General features: G+C 41.9%; 1 pseudogene; it reads right to left on the bottom strand.

The window, feature by feature from the left end:
• Positions 1–16,168, bottom strand: part of LOC110544087 (sacsin-like) — a 42,582-nt pseudogene extending 26,414 nt beyond the window's left edge.
• Positions 16,169–18,002: the final 1,834 nt, after the last annotated feature.

The following is an 18,002-nucleotide window of genomic DNA, read 5'->3' as shown; positions in this document are numbered from 1 at the left end:
GAGCAGTGACACCTTGTGCTCACCATGCACCCACTTAGACATTGCTTGAGCTTCCCTCACAGCACTCAGTAGCACTTCCCCTACTTCCTGGAATCAAGGTGGATAGTTTGCAGAGCTCATTATCCAAACTGCAGTGGAGTTACCAATCTGTCCCACAAGTGGAAGGATACCCAGAATATTACCAGTGAAAGACAGATTTTAGGAGACAAGATTTTTGTTTTGTGGCTTCATGCTGAATACAAGTAAATTTTAGCTGCTTTTTATCTAGTAGGGATGGGACAACTCTGGGGGGAAATCTCTGTGACTAGCCAGCGTTTGGGAAAGCAACTAAGAAAGAGACACCATCTTCAATGTCTTTTATGTATGTAGGCTGGCACCAGAAGCTGTGGCCTAGATTAAAGCTGGATCTTATCACCTCAAAAGATCCAGATTAAAGAAGGGTTTTCTTACTTCAAAAGCTGCAATTAAGAAAAATCTCCCCCAAAATAAATTCAAAACATTAATTTTTTTCATGAGAAAGAAAGAAAGGAAAGGAAAGGGAAAAGAGAAAAAAGAAAAGATCTCCCACATACCCAAATCTTTGGGTTTTAGTTAATTCCAGATGTAGTCAGTTTGACTACTAAGAATAGTGATCACAACAGCCAAAATAGAAGAGCTGAGAAAGATTTTTTCCCCTCTGTAGCAGGCAAGAAGAGCACAAGAATAGTTTCCAAAGCAAAGGTTTTCTTCAACAAAGAAAGCATTGAGATTTTACTTAGAGTCTGGATAGATTCACATATAAATTTGCCTACTCCTAAGCATGCTAAGTTAAATCCTCCTCTGAATGTGGTCACAATGTAAAAGCAAAGTCATTTAGGGGCATCCTTAGCTCAGAGCCATGCAGAAACATATGTAAATTATAAAAATAATGGACAGAAATGTCTCTGGAATGTTCATCTTGTAACACAAGGTCTTAGTTGAAAAATCAAGTAAATGACAGTGTGAAAGTAGATTTCTCAGGAGTCAATGGCACCTGTTAATCATGATGTGTGATCTCACAGATAGATGTATCAATGCCACAATTCTCACATATACAACAGGAAGAAATCAGGAATTCATAAAACATCAAGGAAAAGTCACTTATCAGCACTGTGGATATTGTTCTTAGAGGATCAGCTTTGCTGATCTATTCTAACCCCACAATAAGGCTGCTTTTGCCTCTGAGAAAACTGGCCCAGAGGAAGATCACAGCTGCTTCCATGCAGGACCAGAAGGAGTTCAGTTAATTAGCCCTGACTGCTGTCTGTCTCAGGACTGTGGCATCACTGAATAGAATTTTATTTTTTAAGCTTTATTTTAAATACATATTAAAATAAATTATATATATATTGGCTGCATGTGTCTGTCTGTGGCATCACTGAATAGAATTTTATTTTTTAAGCTTTATTTTAAATACATATTAAAATAAATTATATATATATTGGCTGCATGTGTCTGTGTACAATACCAACAGGGGCCAGAAGAAGCCAGAACATGCCTAGGACTAGAGTTCCACATGGTTTTGAGGATGAAACCTATGTCATCTGTAACAACACCTATTGCTCTTAACTACTAAGCTATCCCTTTAGCTGCTTTTTAATTTAAATTTTATTTTTATACATTTTAATTAAAATATATTTATCACTTCCCCCCTCCTTGTCCTCTCTTCATCCCTTCCCAAATTCTTCCCAACCAATTTCTTCCTTGTTAAGTATTCATGAATAAGTATGCTCAAAAACCTCAAATATATAAATAAAGCTTGCTGAATCTGTTTCTGTTGGTTTCAGGACTGACCACATTGCATTATATAATCAGTTAAGGAGCTCATCCTTGCCTGAAACTAATTCTCCCACTTGCAGGAGATTTTTACTCTTTAATGAGCAAAAGGATGCTGGGGGCCCTGTCAGGAGACATGGTGCAGCTTAGAATGCTGCTTCTAATTCTTTGGCCAAGTTAAACTTGTTTTTCTACCATCAGGATGTTTCTGCAAAGAAACTGTTCAGAGGGACTGTTTCATGAACTTGAGACATGAGTCATAAGGAAATTGGCAGAGCAAAATGAGGAACTTAGAGCTAATTTTTATTCTTTGTCTTCATACACGGCATGATGTGCTTGTGTAAGCTGTTCTTTAGTATATAAGGAGCTTGGAGGGAAAAAAAATGGCTTTATCTCATGAAGTCCTGAGTGTGCTTATTTCATTCTTGACTTCTTTTAATTCTCACTCCCTTAGTTATGATCTCCATTGACCAACTGAGCACACTTGGTCAGGGCACAAAGGTCCTTGCACCCTCAGCTCACTAAGGAAACCAGGAATGTTAAACACACAGAGGCTTTTCAGTGATGGAAATAAAATACCTTCATTCAATCCAAAAGGCTGGGAGTGGATTTTGTTAATGAATTGGTGACCTCTTTGCTATCTGTGGAGGCCCACCTCACCTACCTTTTGTTATAGAAGCAGACCTTACCCAAATTCTCCAGAATGACTATCATAGACTCTTTCTTCCCCTAGACCATTACCACCCTTGGAGGAAATGTTACATATACTTTATGCACAGCTGACCTCTATGCTATTGGTCAGAGTCCACATTAAATTCTAGGTCTTTTAGTTATAGAACCTGCCCCCGTGGTCACATGTACAATGTAGGCATATCTTAAGTTTTATTGTGAACCTGGAATTGAAATGATTGTTGCCTGGAAATATTTCCCCAAATTGTACTCTGTTTTAAATATGCTGGCAATGAACTGCCTAGTATTTGACTCCCCCAAGTCTGACAAAGTCAAACTGCATTCTCATCTCTTAGCATGGTCCCTGTCTGATACTTGCAGGGACACCCTCAACAGAAACCTGACCCCCAACTGACCTAGAATGCCTTGGTCAGGAAAATTATCAGGAGTAGAAAACTTGGGGTGGAAATTACCACAAAAGCTAAGACACTGAAGTTTCTTCCAGAGCACCCAGGTTTCATTCCCAGTACATAAGGCAGCTCACTACTATCTGTCACTCAAGTTCCAAGGGTCATGATACCATGTCCTGGTCTCCCAGACCAACAGGCATGAATGAAGTACAAAGACATACATACAGACAAAGTACTTATAAAATAACAACTACAATTATTTGTGAGAGAGAGAGAGAGAAAACTTGCACCATAAAACTTATTGTTGAAGCTAGGCACAGTAGTGCATTTCTTCAGTTCTTCAGTTCCAAAATTCAGAACACAGAGGCAAGAAAATCACTGTGATTTTGAGGAAAGCCTGTGCTACATAGTCAGCACACACACACACAAGTAACTTTTATTCACCTTAAGTAATTGTTCTCTTAGAGGCTTACTGCTTCAGTATGCTAACCTAGGCCTACTGCTGGAAGCTTCTCACCTCCATACAATCTAATCTAGGCCTGGAATGTTTTTAGCTTCCGAGACTTACTGCTGAATAAAGCTCACCCTTTCTAGTTCTTTCTGACTCTGCTGGGTGGTTCAACTCATCTGTTCTGTCCCAAACTGCTCTATAAGCTGATTGATTCAATCTAGGGCCTCTGACTCAATTGCTCTGCTTGGCCTCAAACTAACCCTAGCAAACCATCTTAATCTTCTGGCTCCTTCTCTTTCTCTGGCTCATTCTGTCTTTACCTGTGCCTAGCTTGTTCTCTCTTCAACCTCTCTCTAAAACTCTCCCTGTGAAACTGCCTCTGAATTCTACTAACTGAACTGCCATGAGCTCAACTCCACTGCACAGCTTCTCAGTTCACTGATTCACCTGACTAAACAGCACTTACTAGAACTCATAGCTCTGCATACCTCTACCTGAGTGCTGGGCATATACCACCACACACAGACCTAAGCTTTTCTTTACAGGAAACATGCTCTATACCAGGCTGGCCTTGAACTCTGTTTCCTGGGATTAAAGACGTCTATATTCCATCTGGGTCACATAGATCTCAGATGTTTTTGGATGTGATCTCTTGCCAGACTATCTGTGTTCTGATTTAAATAAAATTCCTCTCCAGACAGACAGACACACACACAATTAAATAACAGATAAAAAGGAGTATTGAAGAATTGGAACAAGACAATACCTCTTAAAGTCATCTCAGATGAAGCTACATTGCCCATACAATTTTAAAAAATGAATATTGCCAAGCATGGCAGCATATGATATGAATCCCAGCACTTTGGAGGCAAATTCATATCCATGAATTTGAGACCTCGCTGGTGTATATAGTCATTTCCACAGTATAACCTATCTCAAATAGACCTAAAATACTTTTAAAGGTTAATATTATTGTGGTGCCAAGAACCAGGGACCAACCACCAAGATGTTGTAAGGTAAAAGTTTATTTTGTGGCCAAACTAGTAGTCTCCTCTGAAACAGGAGTGAAAAGCGACCCTGATTAAAAGCAGGGCAGCCTTTTTATAGTCAAGCTCAAGGCTGAGGAATATGGCAAGTGATTACAAAAATGGAATTATTAAACAGTTCTCAGAACATACCATGAACAATGGAATCAGTTTATGATGTGTGAATCTCAAGATTAGAGAGGAAAAACAAGTCAAAGAAACAAGTTGACCTTTAAACTGGGACGTGATCAGAAAAAAACATCATAAGGAACATCATAAAAATAAATAAAAAATTAACATTAGGTTTAATTAGAAATAGGAAGAAAATGGAAGGGGAGGAGACCTCCCCTATCTGTGGACTTGGAAAGGGGCAGAAAGGAGATGAGGGAGGGAGTGTGGGATTGGGAGGGAATGAGGGAGCAGGCTACAGCTGGGATACAAAGTTGATAAACTGTAACTAATATTTTAAAAATAAAAGAAAAAAGAAAAAGGAAGAAAAAAATGGAGTCAGCTGGCCTTAACAAGTATAATTTTGATTTGTTTTCTTTGTTTGAGACAGGGTCTCATTCAGAACCCCAGCTGACCTTGATTCACTAAATACACTATAATGTATAATATATATTGAGTCTGTAATAAATACCAGTATATATTTAATCCTGTGCCTTTGGACCATCATTCCTATCATGACAGTCTTCTATAGAAGAGGGATCTGAGAAGTTGTTTGATATTGATATGGTTAGAAATAAGAGAATGTTCTGAACAGGGTTGCCTTCTTCATGGAAGTCTAGACTTGTCAATCTTGGGATCACTCCTAATCTCAAAGGCATGGGACTGATGCTAACTGCCCTGGAGCTAAAGTTAGAAAAAAAAAATTCTATAGTTGGTTTCTGTAATTGAAAGGAGAGATTTTCCGTGTTCTGATCTTCCATAAAACATTCCTGTAAAGTTACTTTTTAGTGCTGTTATAAAACATACCAGGGCTAAAGCAAATTATGATTGAAGACATCAAATTGTGATTACAATTACAAAGGCTTAGAGGGAATGATGGCGGCATAAACACATGGCAGCAGGAAGAGCTGAGAGCTCATATTTTGAGCCCCAAACAAGAGGTATCAAGGGTTACTAACTGCCCTGACTCTGATGTTGCCACAACCCCTTATCTTTTTCATATCACCCTCTTTGGCATGGCAAGCTGTTTCAAGGCATCCGAGACACACTGTAGGAATGCTAAGTTCCTTAGAATGTAATGAAACTATAATCCTTGATACCTCATCTCAACCCCAATGCCCTACTGCTAATAATACCTCCATTCTTTGTGGCACTCAGGTCTACCATCTTCTGCCTTCTGGTTGGTCAGGACTTTGCACGCTGGTGCTCCTCTTCCCTGAGCTGGGGGTGATAAATGAAAAGGAGTCCCTACCAATCCCGGTTGTGGACTCAATAGCTGCCCAGCAGGACAAGAGGTCAATTCAAATCTTGCCCCTCTTGGCTGTTGCAGGAATCACGTCAGCTCTCCAGACCAGGACAGCAGGACTAGCCACGTCACTAACTTTGTATTATCAGCTTTCTTCCCAGTTCATCCAGGACCTTCAGCAAGTGGCTCAGACAATACTCACCCTCCAAGGACAGATTGACTCGCTGGCAGCAGTAATACTTCAAAACCAATACGGATTGGATCTCCTCACAGCTAAAGAAGGTGGGCTTTGCATCTTCCTCCAGGAGGAATGCTGTTTTTATGTCAACCAGTTGGGTATAGTAAAAGACAAAATCCATCAACTCCAGCCAGATTTACAAAAAATGAAGGGAACAGGTTGAGGCCTCTAGCTCTTGGGCCTTTGAGAACCCCATATGGAAATGGATTCTGCCCTTCCTCACACCTCTTCTGCTGTCTTTCTGTTTTTGCTTTTTGCACCCTGCTTAGTTAACTTCCTCTCTAAATTCCTCCAACAACAAATACAAAAATTCTCTAACCAAAGCATTCATCAGTTACTCTTACAGGATTATCAATCTCTGCCCATAGAACCAGATGACAATGACCCTCCAATCGACTCTGATGGTGGGGACCAGCTATACCCTGAGAATGACAATGCCCCTAATCAGCAGGAAGTAGTTTGAAGAGCAAAGGTCGCCCCTATGCCCTCCCCCCACCATCACCCCTTCCTAGCTCCTCATTTTTTAACAAAATAAAAAGGGAGGAATGTTAGGATCCATGAGCAGGCATCTCTATGGCCATCACCAAGGGACCTGGCGAACTGGTTATCCGGCATTTGTGAGGCCACCTGCAGACCACCTGAAATTACCTGCGCATGCTCTGGGTCACCTTATAAGGGAACTCGAAGCCCCTCCTCTCTCTCTCTTTCTCTCCTGCCCTGTCCAGAGACGGTCTCTGCGACCCCCTCCCCTAATAAACTTCCCACGTGGAGCCAGTTGTGTGGTGTGATTTGTGATGAAATAGGTTTCAAGCAGCTCCTGAGGGGTGCCGGAAACCACCACTCGGTGTGGCTGCTGAAGGTACCTATTCCCGGCCCAATGCACCAATGATAAGATTGTGCAAAAGAGCTACACAGCATGGGAGGTTTATTAGGGGAAGGGGTTGCAGAGACTCTCTGGACAGGGCAGAAGAGAAAGAGAGAGAGGAGAGGCTTCGAGTTCTCTTATAAGGTGACCCAGAGCATGCGCAGGTGGTTTCAGGTGGTCCACAGGTGGTCTCACAGATGTCAGGTCCCTTGGGGCTGGCCATAGAGATGCCTGCTTACTGATCCCAACAAGAACAAATGTGAAACAATTTTGAAAACTATCATGTAACAATTACATTTATAATGTCCAGTCTATTTGTATTTGGAAACTTAGGACAAAGTAATCTATTATCTATTCTATCTTGACAAGTTTAAAGTATTGGACCCAAGTCATTTTTGTTACAGCTGGTAGTTAGCAACCTAAAATTTTTACTTAGACCTAAAAATATCTTTTTAATCCTAAACAACTTATGCTTAATTGTAAGACTATAACTATCTAGTATTCAACCCCATCAGAGACTTGAGAAGGAAATAAGTATTACCTAAGTATGTAGAAAGTGCAAGCAAGCAGCTTCCAATACTTAGAATTGACAGACAGCTGGCTGCCTGGACAGTCACCCAAAATTCAACTATAATGGAGCGTCAACCTTCAGCCTACTGGCCCAATATATCTTGCAGACATATTTGTGAAGCAAGAACTATGAAGGACTTGCATATTTTGTTTTTTGTTTTTTTTTTCCCTTAATAGACCGTTAATAACTTGTAACAAAGCCAGGTGTGGTGGTGCCTGCCTGTAATCCAAGCAGTCTGGGAGGCAGAGACAGGCTGATCTCTGTGAGTTTGAGGTCTATAAAGTGAGTCTAGGACAGCCAAGGCTATGCAGAGAAACCTTGTCTCAAATAAATAAATAAATAAATAAATAAATAAATAAATAAATAACTTGTGACAAACCCCTTTATAATGACAAGCATTCATCACCCAATAGAACAGCTAAAACCTACTCACTCCGCCTTTTGGGAATGAGACATCGCTCTTTTTGTATTGCTTCCTGCTGATTTGGGGTATAGGATTCCTTTTGGGGGGCCCAAAGGAAACTGGGAAAAATGGTTAAGCAAGCTAGCAATAACATTTGTTGTCCAGCCTCTAAGTGCTGAGAAAATGCTTAAATGGAGCCCTGTTTGGAACAGACTGTGATACTGGATAATTTCAGCTAGCTGCTTTGAAGTTGTCCTGGAAGCAAGTTTGATGAAATAGCAACTGAAGCAGTCTGAGGCTAGATTACTTGGACTGCTTATCTTGTCAAGGCTACCTCCATTTTATTTGTGTCTGATCCTTTCACAAGTAATATACTGTTCTATAATATCATATGTATAGAATGTGTAAGGCACACAGATCAATTAAAGATGATTCTTTGTTCTTTGAGCAAGTGAAAGACATCTGGCTTTCTTTAAAGATAGTTTGGACTATATAACCAAACTACAATATAATTTTAATTTATGCCATAAATAAGAATGGCATGATAAGTCTTCTGGAATTTGTAGCCAACAAGATTTGTTGGTTAAACATAGGCATTTATGTTTCAACCATTTTAAGAGCTATTCCCCATAGAAGGACCAGCAATAAATTATCTGCTTTGGTCTTGATTTAGTTCTTCTTGTGTGTGGCCAAGATCTTCAGGGGGTCTCTCTCTGTAAAATCTGATTTACAACAGTTTGGATGGAATACACAGCTTTTCTTTTCCTGTTGGAACAAATGTAAGATCTTCTCAACACATATCTCTTTTCTTCCATTTTGGAATTAAGGCCTTTATATGCTGATCAAATTTAGTAGTCCTTTCTAAAATCCAGTACTTTTTAACAGTTGTGCTACTTGTCTCATTGACTTTTAAAATATTTAAAGTCAAGAGTGAGATTGGGAAGGGAGGAGGGTGGGGACTAGAGCTGGGATGCAAAGTGAATAAACTGTAATTAATATAAAAAATCAAAATCAAAACCAAAAACAAACAAAAAAATTAAGTCAACAAAGTACCATTTAATCTATTACTGGGATAGTTTTTATACCCCTTCTGTTCTGTGAGCATATTCTTTAAATTATTGTTAGATCTTATCATAATTGTTTTGTTTGGGATTTTTGTTTGGTTTTGGTTTTTCAAGACAGGGTTTCTCTGTGTAGCCTTGGATGTCCTGGACTCACTTTATAAACCAGGTTGGCCTTGAACTTACAGAGATCTGCCTGCCTCTGCCTCCCTGAATGCTAGGATTACAGGTTTGCACCACCATGCCAGGCTTAATAATTGTTTGACCATGGGAATTATATTTGTAATAGGTTTCTTGCCATAATGTCCAAAAAACTGTTATATTTCAATGAATTCATATGCTCAAGCATGATCAGCCCTAATCTGCAAAGGCGCCTCCAAAACAGTCAGTATCTCTAATAAATGTGCAATCTTAGAATTATCCTTTTTAGAATTCAAGGCAGGAATGTGTTTGAATTCTGAATATCAACCTATGACATGATGCATATACCTTGGCTCTCTAAACTCTGTAACATGAAGCACACAGTCATTGTATGACCTTGCTCCAAGGCAACACCAAACAGGATCTGCATTTTTAAGTTAGCATGTAGACTTACCTCCAGTAATTGAATCTTGTCAATACACATATAATATCTAGTCTGACCATGTTGGCGTATAGGCATTTTTATCCAATAACTCAATGGATTGTTCATAGGGAATTATTTTTTTCTAATCTCTGTTCTGTGGTCTCCAATGCAGCAATCCATTTCTCAGTCTCCTTCTCTAAGTCTGTTTTAGTTTGCTCTTTCTTTTAAAAAGGATATGTAGAACTATAATTGTTACTGAACATATTATTATTTGTATGTTGACAGTCAAAACAAATTGGGTCGAAATGTCCTCTTTTATAGTGTCTTCCATCTTTTAATATGGAAAACATATATAAATTATATATAATATATTCTTATATTTTATTTTCTTTTTGTTTTTATTTTTTACAATTTATTCACTTTATATCACTATTGTAGCCTCCTCCCTTATCTCCTCATGGTCCCACCCTCCCTCCCTCTTACTCCCCATCCCCCTTCCCTAGTCCACTGAAATGGGGAGTCCTCCTCCCCTACTATCTGACCCTGGTCTATCAAGTCTCATCTGGCCTCCCTGTATCCTCTTCCTCTGTGGGCTGGCAAGGTTGCCCTGCCAGGGGGAAGTGATCAAAGAGCAGGCAACCCCACCTTAAGAACCAGCTATACTGCTTCTGGGCATACACCTGAAAGATGCTCCACCATATAACAAGGACGTTTGCTCAGCTATGTTCATAGCAATTTTACCTGTAATAGCCAGAATCTAGAAAACAACCTAGATGTCCCTCAACTGAAGAATGGATACAGAAATTGTGGTACATTTACACAGTGGAATACTATTCAGCAATTAAAAACAAGTAAATCATGAAATTTGCAGGCAAATGGTTGGAGCTAGAGAAAAAAAAAATCATCCTAAGTGAGGTAACCCAGAATCGGGAAAACATCCATGGTATATACTCACTTATAAGCGGATATTAGCCATATGATATAGGATAAACATACTATAATCTACAGACCTAAAGAAGCTAAACAACAAGGAGGACCCTAGGAAGAATGCTTAATTCTTGGTGGAAGAGAGAGAACAGAGAAGAGCCTACCATATGTCTTCTGAAAGACTCCACCCAGCAGGGGATCGAAGCAGATGCAGAGACTCACAGTCAACAGAGTCCTGGGAATATTATGGAAGAAGCAAGCCAGGGATGGGGGAAATAGAAGGACCCAGAGGGGACAGGAGCTCCACAGGAGACCAACAAAGCCAATAAATATGAGCCCAGGGGTCCCTGCAGAGACTGATGCACCGTAAAGGAAGAGGACCTAGACCCCCTGCTCAGATGTAGCCCATAGGCAGCTCAGTCTCCATATGGGTGTCCTAGTAAGGGGAGCAGGGGCTGTCTCTGACGTGAACTCGGTTGCCTAATTTGAAACAAAAACAAACAAACAAAAAAATTATTTTTAAACCTCCAACTCTCTCCCTAGGGATTGCACCTTTTCTGAAGTTTTGTTGTGTTCAGTCTCCCTCTGCTGTTCAGTACAGGGCACTGCAGTACAGTGATGTACTATACTGAACTATAGCTGCAGTTCTTTTGCCCGGGAGGGCACAATCCGACTTCTCAACCCCGCGGCAGTTTGCTGCTTTCTGTGGGCTTTGTATGGTCCTTTTTTTTTTTTTTTTTTTGGTTGGGGGGGGGTGGGGGGGTGTCCCTGTTCCCGGCTGCCGGCTTAGCTGTATCTAACTTGGCCCACGAAAATGAGTGTGCCAAACTTAGCGTGTTTTGAACCTTGGAACTGTGCAGCCCTTGGGTACAATGCCATCCTGGGCGCTGCAGTTGGCCTCTTTTAAGCAGCGTCTGTTTCCGCCTTGCAATAGTTTTAAAGGCCACTTAATCTCTCTTAGCAGCCACGGCTCCTGAGCTGGGTCAAACTGGCTGTCTGCCTGGCTCTAGGCTGGTGATTTAGCTAGTGTAGTTTTAGCTAGCCCGGGCCTGCCTGCCTTTGTGTACCGCAGGGGTCCTCCGCAGTCCTACGAGTGGGCAGGGATATGTCCAAACTCTGGGCTGAGGTGCAGCCTTCCCCAGGGCTTAGTCTGTTCAGTGAACAGCCACACCTTGGGTGGGGAGGACCCCCACCCCCTTAGCTCTTTAGCTCTCTCTAGAGCTGCTGCCCTTGAAAGAAAAATCTTGGTCTTGCAAGAGGCTATTTGGCTTTTACAAACTGTCCTCCACTGCTGGGCTTCTGAAGTGGGAAGCCTCTTCATTACACTGGATCTTTTAAGATAAGATCCACCTTTAAAATGGGCCACAGCTTCTTGTGGCAGCCTACACATATAAAGGATAGTGAAGAAGGAATCTGTTTCCCCCCACCCACCCACCCCCCCACCTCTGGATGGAAGGTCAGAGAGGAAAGGCCTGCATTGCTGAGTCCTTAGATCTCTGCTCACCCAGTAGGGAAGCTGGTAATGTCCTTAGGCCCAGCTGAGTGGCTCTAGCTAAAGAGGGATCCTGGGAAGTCTTAGCAATTATGAGCACCATTGAAAGGTAGAGTGCAGATTCTTTCTAGGGTTCTTCATTGGTTCTGCTTTAGGCAGCTGTGAAGGAGAATGCAAGCCATGCCATGGTGAATATGGGTCACCGTCTTCAGACAAGGAGGAACAGTTCTGTTGACTGTCAGAGCTTCTGGACTATGAACCAGACTGTGGTTATGTTGATCTATGTAGTGTTCTGGGCAGTGTCTCTTGGCCTATGCACCTTCCTGAGTGTGTGGATTCCCTGGGGAGCGGGAGGCTGTAAAGCCCTGTTTATGGGAGGCTGTGATGCTTGTAATATCACTGTCCAGTGTGCACACACAGGCATTGCTTTTGTTGTGCAGTGGGAGGAGAGACTGGAAAACCAAACAAAGGTCTGTTTTCTAGAAGTTCTGAATGTTGCATTCCACTTTCAGGTTTGTGTTATAAATGCTACAAACAGACTAGAAACTGGTAAAAAAAAAAAAAAAAAAAAAAAAAGGTGATGGGGATCATTCTTCAGCAATACATGATTGGATTTTTTTTTTAACTTTCTGCTACCACCAGCCACAATAGTGATTTAGTGAAGTTCATTTCAAGGGGACAAAAGGAGTTCCTGAGCTGTGGAGGTTTCTCAGGTGTTGGGCAGGTAGATAGGGCACAATGGAATACTACTCAGCGATTAAAAATCATGAAATTTGCAAGCAAATGGTATGATCTAGAAAAGATCATCATGAGTGAGGTATCCCAGAAGCAGAAAGACACACACAGTATATACTCACTTACAAATGGATATTAGACATATAATATAGGATAAACAGACTAAAATCTGTACACTTAAAGAAGCTAAGCAAGAAGGAGAATCCTGGGTAAGATGCTCAATCCTCACTCAGAAAGACAAATGGGAGGGACATTGGAAGAAGGAGAAAACAGGAAACACGACAGGAGCCTACCACAGAGGGCCTCTGAAAGGCTCCACCCAGCAGTATAACAAAGCAAATGCTGAGACTCATAGCCAAACTTTGGGCAGAGTGCAGGGACTCTTATGAAAGAAGCGGGAGATAGACCTGGAGAGGACAGGAGCTCCACAAGGAGAGCAACAGAACCAAAGTATCTGGGCACAGGGGTCTTTTCTGAGAATGATATTCCAACCAAGGACCATTCATAGATATAATCTAGAACCCCTCTCAGAAGTAGCCCATGGCAGCTCAGTATACAAGTGAGTATCCTAGTAAGGGGAACAGGGACTGTCTCTAACATGAACTCAGTGGCTGGCTCTTTGATCACCTCCCCCTGAGGGGGGTGGGGAGCAGCCTTGCCAGGCCACAGAAGAGAACAATGCAGCCAGTCCTGATGAGACCTGATAAACTAGGGTCAGATGGAAGGGGAGGAGGATTTCCCTTATCAATGGACTTGGAAAGGGGCATGGGAGGAGATGAGGGAAGGAGGGTGGGATTGGGAGGGAATGAGGGAGGAGGATACAGCTGGCATACAGAGTGTTGTTCATATTTGTTTCTCACCCATAATCCTTGAAACATTTGATTATGTGAAGGTAATTGGGGAATATGTTTTTCTTACATATACTCATTGTAATTGTTCATTTAAAGAAAAACAGAATGTAAACACACTGTGATTTTTATACTGCTTGAAAGATCTTGCTGGGATATATAAGCTGTGGGGGGGAAAATTTAGTTGTTGGAATTCTTTTCCATCCATAAAGAAGCTTGTTGGAACTATCTGCTGGAGTCTGTCTTACTTCACCAAGTGCAAGTGTATGTGTGTCCTTTTTCTCTCCCTTTTTTCCTTTCCTTTTTAGATGCTTGCTACCACCAGTGGAAGCCCCCTCCAGAAGCTACGAGCTCTGGCCTGCCACTAATAACAATCAGTTTTTTGACCCCTTAGCTTACGGTAACAATCAGTTCCCGCCTGGAAAATTACCCTCAGAGAAAGTCTGTTAGGTGATCAGTCAGTCAGCTGTCAATCTATACCCTGACTCCGTTTACTCTGTGGTAAAGAGATGATACATTGTCAGTGATGAGGAGGAAAAGAGTGCAAGTGAGCTAAGGAAGGAGTAGCCAGGAAAATGTTGAGGAGCATCTGGGCTAAGCCCCTGCCCTAAACCAGTATAAGGAGGCAGGGGTAGGGCCAGGGAAGTGAGGTATCTGGAGTTAGCTGACCCTGGGATGTCCCCTGGGGTTAGTTTGGAGAATGACCTTCTGTCCACATCAGGAAAAAGAAACAGACTCCCTGCCGACCTACGTCTTCCCCAGAGGCTGATAGCAGTAAATGGATTCAGGGGCGCAGGAAGTCAGTTATCCTGGTCTGCCCATCTGCACCACTCACTATGGTGCATCCTAGGAGGAAGCAAACCTGACAAGGACAGGTGTTAGACTTCAGGGCCTAGCTGTTTCTGAGTCTCTTAGAATACCTAGGTTCACAGCAAGAGTTGTTTGGACTCAGAGCAATGTAGCCTAGGAGCCTTTCTTAGTTAGCTAAAGGACCCCACATCTGCACCAATGGTATTTCCATATGGGGTGGGAGTCCTTGCCACACACAAGACTTGATGTTTGTCAAGCCAGAAAAGGGACAACTGCTGTAAGTGAGAGCATCTGGACAGATGAGGACCTAGACTCTGAGAAATTAAGAAACTTGCCCAAAGTTACACAAATGGTAAGTGAGGAAGTCATGCTCAGAGCTTAACTGTGAGTAAATTATGAAATGTCATAGATAGAAAGATTTAGATTTTAGGGAATGATCTTGGTCTGCTTTTTGTGTTGCTGTAACAAAAATGCCTAAAGCTGGGTAAACTATAAAGAAAAGTTTGTTGTGACTAATGGTTTTGAAGGTAAGAAAGTCCAAGCTGAGGCAGCCACGTCTGGGGACATCCTTGTGCTATTTCATAAAATAACTAATAATATAGCACATAAATGGCTGAAGTGTGTTTGAAGTAGAAAGTGGCACATGTAGAAAAAAAGATCACATGAAAAAAGATGAAGCACAATAATGAACAAAGAAATCTCATTCTATTTGCAGTAGCTGTTCTGGAGATAGCTGACCCAGTCAGGGAGACCTAACCCACTCTTCTACTTATTTTGTTGCTATTATTATTACTATTATTGTTGTTGTTATTATTATTATTGGCATATGGATGATTTTCCTGAATATTTTACAAGCTGAGCCATTTCCCCAGCCCCTAACCCACACCAGAAAGTAGCATTAGTTCCTTCCAAGCATGATGCCTAGGTATCTAATACCCATTTACTAGTTCCAACTTCTTAAAGGTTCCACCACCTCTCGATGCCATTCATTACACTGGGGAGCAAGCCTTCAGCTCAAACATCTAAACAACAACAAAACATCTAAAACAACAGGAACATTAGCAACTTGCCTCAGTCCATGCAGCTAGTGGTTTGTAGACCTGGTTATACCAGCTGCTTGGCTCAAAGCCCCACCTTCAACACCATACAAAGCCCCTGATGTTTCTTTTCTCTGGCCAAGAGTGGGCCAAGCAGGCTCCTGCTACTGTGCTTGTTTGCCTTGGCTTGTAGGACACTGACTGGGGTTTTCAAATGGAACTTTACTGACAACCCACAAAGACCAAAAGGAAATAAACAGGGGAAATAGGATGACTTATGTAATAAAGTATTGAGCTTATAAAGTATAGTGTTTTGTTTTTTTCTTTTAAAGGACTATTGCATTAGCTTCCTATGGCTGCTCTAGCAATTACCACAAATTTAGCAGCTTGGAAAAACACAGATTCATTCTCTTGTTCTGGAAGTCAGATGCCTAAAATCAAGGTATTAGTGGGGCTGGAGAATAGAACAGAGAGGAGAGGTCATTTGTGAACTACAGTAGTTTTTTCCTTGTAATGTATTATATTGATAAAACACTTACAAATAAGAATGAAGATAAGCTTAATTTTAGAAGACCCTCACTGGGCATAGTACTTTCTCTCAGATCCTACACATCAACCTTTCTGGCTTGAAGAAAGAGGGAAGGAATGTGGGAAAAGAAGGTATGAAAAAAGCATCCACAGGCCAGTGTTGAGAACTAGCCCACTGTTATGCTCGATGCTACAGCCCTGAGAAACAACATGAACACCATGCAATACTAAGTATATCATAGGTACCATGTGCTACCAAACCCCTCTGCTTCTTAGTGTTGTAGAGTATTGTGGGGATCTGCTGGTTAGGGTTAAAGTCTGACATCTCCGGATAGCCATTTGTTTGTACTCAGTCTATGATGGTAGACTCCCTTTTTTTAGTGGGGTTCTAAAAGTCTCTCCCCATCCCCCACTCAGCTCGTGACCCCAGATTTCGTAAGGAGCATCACATAGGTCTCAGGGCAGATTACAGTCTGGGCCCTTTCCTGATAAGAAAACTGGTCCAGCAAGCTTCTGGGAATTCCTAGAAATGCTCTACACTGATAAGGATCTAAGTTTTCAGCAATGATCTTTAATTGTACTTGGAGATTCCCCCACCTATAGGATAATTAAATACTGTGCTCTTCTTTTTATGATAGGACCATGTTACTGCAATGAAGATGAGGCACTGTACTACTACATATAAATCAAGTCTCCCTGACTCCCTGACCACATCAAATCAAACACATTCAACCTTGAAATCACTTCCACTGCTCAGGGTTTATAAAGCCCTGCTTTCAAATAAATTAACTGGCTGGCTTCTTTTTGCATGATACCATCAGCCTTCCACCATGGCGGCCTGAGATCCATTATTTATCCCCGCCACCCAGGCCTCATTTCACAAGGTCTGGGCTTCAACAGGCCTGTTTCTAAGCTGGAAGGCCAACAGACATGGGCTTTGACCCACATTGTTGCCATGCTCAGCACAGCAGCTAAACCAAGAGCTGTAATCGCCATAGGCTTTGGCCTGAGTTTCCACTGCCACCAGAGATCTTATTCTAAAAGAGCTAACTGTAACACTTGGTGGAAAACTCTTTTCATACCCTGGCCTAGTGAATGGGCTTCACCATAAAGTGCTCTAGCTGCTCCTGAGAGAAACAGAGTCCCCGTTCTCTGTCTAGAAGCCATGTTCCAGGCTCCTGATGAAAAGAGAACTATAGAATATCAGGCACTGACTTCCGCAGACCCCTCTCTTGGTTTGAAAATTAAACTTCAAACGTGTGGTGGTTTAAATGAGAAATGTCCCCTATAGGCTTATGTAGTTGGAGACTTAGTCCCCAGCTGGTGGTACAGATTGGGAAGGTGTACACTTTAAGAGGTGTAGCCTTACTGGAGGAAGTATGTCACTAGGGGCAGGCTTTGAAGGTTTGCATCCTTGCCTCCTGCTCTCTCCCTCTACTTCCTGCATGTGACAATGTGGCCAGGCAGCTTCCTTGCTCCTGCTGCCTTGAGTTGCTTTGGTCATAAATGGAAAAGTAAACCAGAGAACCACTTACAAGTTCATGTGTTGGGTGCTTGGTTCTCAGCTGGAAGGCAGGAACTTTGAGAGGTGGAAATAGGTTGAAGAAAGTCAGTCACGGGGAGTGTGCCTCTGAAAGTTGCATCTTTTCCCCTCCCTTGCTACCTCCATCTGCTTCCTGTTTGCTATGTTGTTAGCAGTTGTGTATACGACAGCTTCCCCAACACACACCCAAGATGCCCTGTCAGACCCAAAGTAATCCAGCCAGCCATGGACTTGAACCTCTTCTGAAACTGTGAGCCAAAATAAATCTTCCCTATCTTGACTTATGGCAGATATTTTGTCACAGCAAAGAGAAGCTAGTATAGCATCTATGAGCTGACAGCCCCCTGAGATGGCCATGGGGCAAATGTCTACTCAAGCATAACCATTGTGGATCATCAGCATTCATTAACTTCAAAACTCTCACTCTCAGATGAAACCCACCTTGTATGTGCTAGGCAAGTGCTTCACAGCTCCTGCTCCCCCTTGGGATTTGGAGCCCTGTGATTGGCAGCTAAAAGACAAAGGAGGCCATGTGAGATCAGGAGCTGTTAAAGCAAAAAGCAGCAATAGCTCAGGATCTATAGCTCAGAGCTGAGACATTCTTGTGAGGCCCAAG

This window comes from Meriones unguiculatus, chromosome 1, assembly GCF_030254825.1.
Source record: "Meriones unguiculatus strain TT.TT164.6M chromosome 1, Bangor_MerUng_6.1, whole genome shotgun sequence".
In the NCBI taxonomy this organism is placed as follows: Eukaryota; Metazoa; Chordata; class Mammalia; order Rodentia; family Muridae; genus Meriones; species Meriones unguiculatus.
The sequence above is the reverse complement of the archived record's forward strand: the minus strand, read 5'-3'. Positions and strand labels throughout refer to the sequence as shown.